Consider the following 7,786-nt stretch of genomic DNA (forward strand, 5'->3'; position numbering starts at 1 on the left):
AGAGCTGGACAGCGGCCGGGAAGGGACAATCCATGTGAGGGCGGACTTCGCTTTAGGCGGCTCGTCGGCTCGACCCAGGCCGACAGGACTTTGGGAAAGAAGGGAGGGGTTAAGGCAGGGCCTGGAGCTGGTGTGGGGAGCTCCGGGTAGACGTAGTTCGTAGAGCGTCAGAGCTGGTGGGTCCAATGTGACATGGGGAAACTGATACCCAGAATGGGACAGTCACTACCTCAGGGACACACAGTTGGTGGAGGGGCGTGTAACAGAGGGACAGAGGACAGCTCAGAGTCACATAGCATGTTAGAGACTGAGCCACTATTGGAACCCAGTCTTCTGTTTTCCAGCCCAGCCAGAAAAACACACTTGATTTCTGTTCCCTGGCACAGCGGCAGGAAAAGCCTTGGAAGCAAAAGGAAAGCATTTTCATTTTTCCAGCAATTTTTGAAGTAATGTTTAGGGGTGATCTAGTGTTTCTCAAAATGTCCAATACCACTTGCATCAGGATTTGGGACAGTTTTTAAAAAATGAAGATCCTTATTCCCCACCTCTACGGTGCCCCCAATGTCTTAACTGTTTCTTCTTTTTGGGTTGTGACACAATAATTCTCAATCCAAAGCACCTGATAGGAATTTTAGTTAAATTGAACGGTGTTATCAACCCAGGCTCTTGGGAATTAACCACTAATGAGACACAGCCTCTGTCTTTCACAGCTGATTAAGAAGGCAGTCAGGTAAACAAGTGTTTGTTTTGTGTGTGTGTGTGGAGAAATCAGGAAAGGCTTCTTTGGATCTTGAAGAATGAGTAGGACTGTAGGCAGTGAAGAAGGTGGAGGCGAGAGGCTGGGGTGGGGCAGCGTTCCAAGTCGCAGGAACAGAACCTGCAAAGGTGTGTAATTCTGAGTGTGACTGGGCTTGTTTTAGGGACAGTGAGGAGTTTGGTGTGGGTAATGAGGAAGGCCTAGAGGTTGGCTGGAGCAAGATGTTAGGCACTCAGTCTGGGAGAGGTAGCCTTGGATGCTGGGTTAAGGAGTTTGCACAAAGAACCCTGGGTCACCCAAGAAGGAAGAACTGCAACTGATTATAAATCAGTGTCGCCCAACCCAGGGGCCAGGATCCTGGCCTCATGCAGGATCCGTCAACTCCTCAAATATAGTAGGCGCATTTTCTGACTACAGGACAGGCCGAGCCCTCTAATCTTGTCTAAGGGGGCTGGAGGTGCTTGGTTTTTATCCATAATGTCCTTGTCTGCTTTTGTACCTGAGGGAAAGTCTGAAGCAACAGTTACTGTCACAGGCCACAGATTGCAGAAAAATTCCACTGTACCAACCAGGAACAAAGAGCTATTTCTAGTGCAACACAAAATGAAAAATCAAAATACGTGACCCAGGGTTCTTTGTGCAGGATCCCTTTTTCCAAGGTGGGTGCCAAATGGTGTCTATTGGTGAGATTTGGGGAGGATCCCCTCACATTGTGGCAGGTAAGGTATCTCTATCTCCATTTTGTAAATGTGGCAGCTCAGACTTAGAAGTTATGTGACTTGTTCAAGATGACTCAGCTTGTGGTGGAACTGGGAGTAAGGGGCTGTTGGCCAAGGGTCTTCCCAGTGAGGCTTTGCCCTTCCTGCTCCCTCTGCCTGAGTGCTTGTCCTGAAATCTTGGTATTACTGGATCCTTATTGTAATTCAGATGTTTCATCCTCAGATGCCATCCCGTCAGTCAGTTTCACATTATCCTATTTTCTTCATAGCTGTTATTAGTGTCAGAGGTTATTAATTTTATTTGCCATTGTTTCCTGCCACTGGGACGTAAGCTCCTTAAGAACAGGGACAATATCTGTCCTGTTCACCACTTTACCTCTAGTACCTGGAAGGGTGCCTGCTCCACGGTAGAAGCTCAATAATATTTGCTGACTAACAGAAATAGGCTGGGGAGGGAGGCAAGGAAGGAGGTCGATGTTTAGTGAAAGCTTAGTATGTTTCAGGTACTTCTTATATATTAATTCATTTAATCCCCTGATAGCCTTTCAAGGTATGTACTGTATTCCTATTGGGTGGGTAACTAAACATGCTAAGTGAGGTCAAGTAAGTGGTTTGTTATTTCTGAGGCCAAGCCTCCTTTGAAAATCTCCATTAGACACAAACTTTTTGCATTCCGTGGAAGTATTCACAGACCTTCTCCGGCCCACTCAGGGAGTCTAGATCAAGAAACTCAGGATTAGGGAATTTGCTCAGGATCTCTCTGGCTCCAAGCCTTAACTGGTTCCTCACTCTGTGGCAAGGATAGATTCTGTTTAGTGGACTATGGAAACCTGCTGAAGATTCTGGAGCAGAGAGACATGATAAAGACATTGAGCCTTTGTTGTCTCAGACCTGGGTTCAAATCCTTACTAGCAGTGTGACTATGGGTAAGTCATCTCACTTCTCTGAGCCCCACTTTCCTCACATTCAAAATGGAGTCTATTTTTTCCTAATAATAACTACTATTACTTATTGATCCGCTTACCAGGTGCCAGACATTTGGCTGATCGCATTACGGTCATTATCTCACTTTTCACAGCAGCCCTGTTATTGTCCCCGTTTTATAAAGGGAGAAGTGGAGGCTTGAAAAGGTGCAAAAGACCACATAGCTTCACGCTGTTAGTCCCTACACTCCCACAGATGCTCCTGGGGACGTGCCATGGGCTCTGGCTTCCCAAAGCTAACTTTTCAGTCCATTGCTAGGTCTGTTCTTGGGGTTTGGGGAGACGTTTGAGTCTGAATTATTTGAAAAAAGACCAACAGGTCACACCAGTGTAAATGGAGACTAGTTCCATAACTTTTGCCTTGCCTTACCCCCTGTGAGGACCTCTCTCCAGGTCTGGACTCTGCCTCTTGATTGGAACGTCACTGTCAATCCCAGGGTCTGCATCGCACTCTCTGTGCATTTGGCTGCTCTCTCTTTTGTGTAATGACATCACCCTGCCTGGTATTGTTGCTTATAAAGCTGTCGCCCCCACCTGGCTGGGGGCTGCTGCTTGGCATTGAATTATTCTGTCTTCCAGCCCCTAGCACAGGCCCAGCACAGCCGTGCACTCAGGAAATGCCTGTGGAATTAAGCGAGGACGCTCCCATGTGTTGAGGATTTACTGTGTGCCAGGCCTGTCCTGGACACTTTATATGTGTTATCTCATTTATACCCCCCCAGTAATCCTGGGAGGGAGAAGTTACCAAAAAAACAAACAAACCCTATTGCTGTCAAGTCAATTCCAACTCATAAACCAAACCAAACCCCATTGCCATCGAGCTGATTCTGACTCATAGCGACCCTACAGGACAGAGTAGAACTGCCCCATGAGGTTTCCAAGGAGCAGCTGGCGGATCTGAACTGCCAAACTCTTGGTTAGCAGCCATAGATATTAACCACCAGGGTTCCATTCCAACTTATAGTGACCCTATAAGATAGAGTAGAACTGCCCCACAGGGTTTCCAAGGCTGTAAATCTTTATGGAAGCAGACTGCCACATGGTTCTCCTGTAGAGCAGCTAGTGGGTTCGAACTCCTGACCTTTTCTTTAGCAGTCAAGTACTTAACCACTGCACTATTGGGGACCCTAGTATCTTATTTACACCTCCACGGTAATCCTGGGAGGGAGAAGTTACTGTCCTTGTTTTACTGAGAAGAAAGAGAGACTCAGGTATTGAGCTTTGCCTTGAGGCCCACTGGCAATGACTGATGGCACCAGGACTGACTCCAGAGCCTGTGCCCTTGTGCCTGCAAGATGAACTCTGAGATGCTGTGGAGGAAGACACATTCCTAGCCGCCTAGGATCCTCAGAGACCTCCTACTAATAAGGTTCTAGTCAACTCTTATTTTATCCATGAGGAAGCAGGAGCCCAGAGAGGAGGGGTGACTTACTTACAACTTACGATCCCTCTTTTCTACTCATTTCTTATTCTTACCAACTTCCTTATTCTGCCCTTCATCAGGCTAGGCTGGGATCTGTTTTTACTCTCCATTACACAGGTGTCGACACTCAGTAAATACTTTTAAAATATATTTATGATGAAAACATTCAACAATATAAAGATTAATACGACTCCCCTGAGTTTGGTGTTTATTATTCATATGCATTTTTTATTGAGATATAATTCACATGCTATAGAATTTACCCTTTTAAAGTGTACAATTCAGTGGCTTTTGTATATTCACAAAGTTGTGCAACAACCACCAATATCTAATTCCGGAATATTTTTCTCACCTCAGAAAGAAACCCCGTACCCATTAGCACTCACTCCTTATTCTCCCCTCCCTCAGCCCCTGGTAACCACTAATCTACTTTCTGTCTCTATGAATTTGCCTACTCTGGACCTTTCATATTAATGGAATAATGAAATGTGTGACCTTTTGTGACTGGCATTCGCTTAGCATAATGTTTTCAAGGTTCATCCATGTTGTAGTATGGATTAGTACTTCATTCCTTATGGCTGAATAATATCCCATTGTACAGATACACCACAGTTTATCCATTCATCAGTTTATGGACATTTGGGTTGTTTCAGTTTTTTGCTATTATGAATAATGCTGCCATGAGCACATGTGTACAGGTTTTTCTGGGAACATATGTTTTCAATTCTTGGATATATAGGAGTGAAATTGTTGGGTCATATGGTAAATCTATGTTTAACTTTTTGAGGAACTGCTAGACTGTTTTCCACAGTGGGTGCACCATTTTTCATTCCTTCCAGCAGTAAATAAGAGTTCCAATTTTTCCGTTCTTACCAACCCTTATTATGATTTGTTATTACCTGTCTGTCTGATTATGGCCATCCCACTGGTATGGAATGGTATCTCATTGTGATTTTTTTTTTTAATTTTATTGTGCTTTAAGTGAAAGTTTACAAATCAAGTCAGTCTCTCACACAAAAACCCATATATACCTTGCTACACACTCCCAATTACTCCCACCTATTTTAATGAGACAGCCGGCTCTCTCCCCCCACTCTTATCTTTTTGTGTCCTTTTTGCCAGCTTCTAACCCCCTCCACCCTCTCATCTCCCCTCCAGGGAGGAGATGCCAATACAGTCTCAAGTGTCCACCTGATCCAAGAAGCTCACTCTTCACCAGCATCCCTCTCCAACCCATTGTCCAGTCCAATCCATGTCTGAAGAGTTGGCTTCGGGAATGGCTCCTGTCCTGGGGCATCAGAAGGTCTGGGGGCCATGACCACTGGGGTCCTTCCAGTCTCAGTCAGATCATTAAGTCTAGTCTTATGAGAATTTGGGGTCTGCATCCCACTACTCCCCTGCTCCCTCAGGGGTTCTCTGTTGTGTTCCCTATCAGGGCAGTCATCTGTTGTAGCCGGGCACCATCTAGTTCTTCTGGTCTCAGGATGATGTAGTTGCTGGTTCATGTGGCCCTTTCTGTCTCTTGGGCTGGTAATCGCCTTGTGTCCTTGGTGTTCTTCATTCTCCTTTGATCCAGGTGGGTTGAGACCAATTGATGCATCTTAGATGGCTGCTTGCTTAGCATTTAAGACCCCAGACGCCACTCTTCAAAGTGGGATGCAGAATGTTTTCTTAATAGATTTTATTATGCCAATTGACTTAGATGTCCCTAAAACCATGGTCCCTAGGCCCCGCCCCTGCTACGCTGGCCTTTGAAACATTCAGTTTATTCAGGAAAATTCTTTGCTTTTGGTTTAGTCCAATTGTGCTGACCTCCCCTGTACTGTGTGGTGTCTTTCCTTCACCTAAAGTAGTTCTTATCTACTATCTAATTAGTGAATACCCCTCTCCCACCCTCCCTCCCTTCCCCCTCTCGTAACCACAAAAGAATGTTTTCTTCAGTTTAAACTATTTCTCAAGTTCTTATAATGGTGGTCTTATACAATATTTGTCCTTTTGCAGCTGACTAATTTCATTCAGCGTAATGCCTTCCAGGTTCCTCCATGTTATGAAATGTTTCACAGATTCATCACTGTTCTTTATCAATGCTTTAGTATTCCATTGTGTGCATATACCATAATTTCTTTATCCATTCATCTGCTGATGGGCACCTTGGTTGCTTCCATGTTTTTGCTATTGTAAACAGTGCTGCAATAAACATGGGTGTGCATATATCTGTTCGTGTAAAGGCTCTTATTTCTCTAGGATATATTCCAAGGAGTGCGATTGCTGGATCATATGGTAGTTCTATTTCTAGTTTTTTAAGGAAGCGCCAAATCGATTTCCAAAGTGGTTGTACCATTTGACAGTCCCAGCGGTGTCAAAGTGTTCCAGTCTTTCCACAGCCTCTCCAACGTTTATTATTTTGTGTTTTTTGAATTAATGCCAGCCTTGTTGGAGTGAGATGAAATCTCATTGTAGTTTTCATCTGCATTTCTCTAATGGCTAATGATCGTGAACATTTCCTCATATATCTGTTAGCTACCTGAAAGTCTTCTTTAGTGGACTGTCTACTCATATCTTTTGCCCATTTTTTAATTGAGTTATTTGTCTTTTTGCAGTTGAGTGTTTGCAGTATTATGTAGATTTTAGAGATCAGGTGCTGATCAGAAATGTCATAGCTAAAAACTTTTTCCCAGTCTGTAGGTAGTCTTTTTACCTTTTGGTGAAGTCTTTGGATGAGCATAAGTGTTTGATTTTTAGGAGCTCCCAGTTACCTAGTTTTTCTTCTACGTTCTTTATAATGATTTCTATACTGTTCATGCCATGTATTAGGGCTCCTAACATTGTCCCTATTTTTTCTTCCATGATCTTTATTGTTTTAGATTTTATATTTAGGTCTTCGATTCGTTTTGAGTTAGTTTTTGTGTGTGGAGTGAGGTATGGATCTTGTTTCATTTTTTTGCAGATGGATATCCAGTTATGCCAGCACTATTTGTTAAAAAGACTGTCTTTTCCCCATTTAACTGTTTTGGGGCCTTTGTCAAATATCAGCTGCTCATATGTGGATGGATTTATGTCTGGATTCTCAATTCTGTTCCATTGGTTCATGTATCTGTTGTTGTACCAGTACCAGGCTGTTTGACCACTGTGGCGGTGTAATAGGTTCTAAAATCAGATAAAGTAAGGCCTCCTACTTTGTTCTTTTTCAGTAATGCCTTATTTATCCGGGGCCTCTTTCCCTTCCGTATGAAGTTGGTGATTTGTTTCTCCATCTCATTAAAGAATGTCATTGGGATTTAGATCGGAATTGCATTAAATGTATAGACTGCTTTTGGTAGAATAGACATTTTTATAATGTTAAGTCTTCCTATCCACGAGCAAGTCATGTTCTTCCACTTATGTAAGTCTCTTTTGGTTTCTTGCAGAAGTGTACGAGGGATATAGGTCTATAATTTTCTTGTGGTGTGTTTACCTGGTTTTGGTATCGGGGATATGGTGGCCTCATAGAATGAGTTTGGTAGCATTCTGTCCTTTTCTATGCTCTGAAATACCTTTAGTAGTAGTGGTGTTAACTCTTCTCTGAAAGTTTGGTAGAACTCTGCAGTGAAGCCGTCCGGACAAGGGCTTTTTTTTTGTTGGGAGTTTTTTGCTTACCTTTTCAATCTCTTGTTTTGTTATGGGTCTATTTAGTTGTTCTACCTCCGTTTGTGTTAGTTTAGGTAGGTAGTGTGTTTCTAGGAATTCTTCCACTTCTTCTAGGTTTTCAAATTTGTTTGAGTATAGTTTTTCATAGTAATCTGATATGATCCTTTTAATATCAGTTGGGTCTGTTGTAATATTGCCCCTCTCATTTCTTATTCAGGTTATTTGCTTTCTCTCCTGTCTTTCTTTTGTCAGTTTGGCCAGTGGTTTATCAATTTTG

Source organism: Loxodonta africana, chromosome 24, assembly GCF_030014295.1.
Source record: "Loxodonta africana isolate mLoxAfr1 chromosome 24, mLoxAfr1.hap2, whole genome shotgun sequence".
NCBI lineage: Eukaryota > Metazoa > Chordata > Mammalia > Proboscidea > Elephantidae > Loxodonta > Loxodonta africana.